At 41.5% G+C, this 1,471-nt stretch overlaps 1 pseudogene; it reads right to left on the bottom strand.

Moving 5' to 3' along the window:
- LOC104995506 overlaps nt 1-1,471 on the bottom strand; it is a 33,763-nt pseudogene that overhangs the window by 11,652 nt on the left and 20,640 nt on the right.

Genomic DNA, 1,471 nt, shown 5'->3' with positions numbered 1-1,471 from the left:
CTTTGCATGACATGTTCCCTTGGTATCTCTAATTTTCTTGAAGAGATCTCTAGTCTTTCCCATTCTGTTGTTTTCCTCTATTTCTTTGCATTGACCGCTAAGGAAGGCTTTCTCATCTCTCCTTGCTATTCTTTGGAACTCTGCATTCAAATGGGAATATCTTTCCTTTTCTCCTATGCTTTCGCTTCTCTTCTTTGCACAGCTGTTTGTAAAACCTCCTCAGACAGCCACTTTGCTCTTTTGCATTTCTTTTCTATGGGGATGGTCTTGAGCCCTGTCTCCTGTACAATGTCACGAACCTCCATCCATAGTTCATCAGGCACTCTGTCTATCAGATCTAGGCCCTTAAATCTATTTCTCACTTCTACTGTATAATCATAAGGGATTTGATTTAGGTCATACCTGAATGGTCTAGTGGTTTTCCCTACTTTCTTCAATTTAAGTCTGAATTTGGCAATAAGGAGTTCATGATCTGAGCCACAGTCAGCTCCCAGTCTTGTTTTTGCTGACTGTATAGAGCTTCTCCATCTTTGGCTGTAAAGAATATAATCAATCTGATTTTGGTGTTGACCATCTGGTGATGTCCATGTGTGTTGTTGGAAGAGGTTGTTTGCTATAACCAGTGCATTCTGTTGGCAAAACTCTATTAGCCTTTGCCCTGCTTCATTCCATACTCCAAGGCCAAATTTGCCTGTTACTCCAGGTGTTTCTTGACTTCCTACTTTTGCATTCCAGTCCTCTATAATGAAAAGGACATCTTTTTTGGGTGTTAGTTCTAAAAGATCTTATAGGTCTTCATAGAACAGTTCAATTTCCTCTTCTTAGGTGTTACTGGTTGGGGCAAAGGCTCGGATCACCATGATATCAAATGGTTTGCCTTGGAAATGAACATAAATCATTCTGTCGTTTTTGAGATTGCATCCAAGTACTGCATTTTGGACCCTTTTGTTGACCATGATGGCTACTCCATTTCTTCTAAGGGATTCCTGCCCACAGTAGTAGATATAGTGGCCATCTGAGTTAAATTCACCCATTCCAGTCCATTTTAGTTTGCTGATCCCTAGAATGTCGATGTTCACTCTTGCCATCTCCTGTTTGACCACTTCCAATTTACCTTGATTCATGGACCTAACATTTCAGGTTCCTATGCAATATTGCCCTTTACAGCATGGGACCTTGCTTCCATCACCAGTCACATTCACAACTGGGTGTTGTTTTTGCTTTGGCTCCATCTCTTCATTATTTCTGGAGTTATTTCTCTGCTGATTTCCTGTAGCATATTGGGCACCTATCGACCTGGGGAGTTCATCTTTCAATATCTTATCATTTTGCCTTTTCATACTGTTCATGGGGTTCTCAAGGCAAGAATACTGAACTGGTTTGCCATTCCCTTCTCCAGTGGACCACATTCTATCAGACCTCTTCACCATGACCCGTCTGTCTTGGGTGGCCCCACACAGCATGGTTTAGT

This window comes from Bison bison, unplaced genomic scaffold (assembly GCF_000754665.1).
Source record: "Bison bison bison isolate TAMUID 2011002044 unplaced genomic scaffold, Bison_UMD1.0 scf7180017864281, whole genome shotgun sequence".
Lineage (NCBI taxonomy): Eukaryota > Metazoa > Chordata > Mammalia > Artiodactyla > Bovidae > Bison > Bison bison.
Note: the sequence above shows the minus strand (reverse complement) of the source record. Positions and strands in the feature narration are given on the sequence as shown.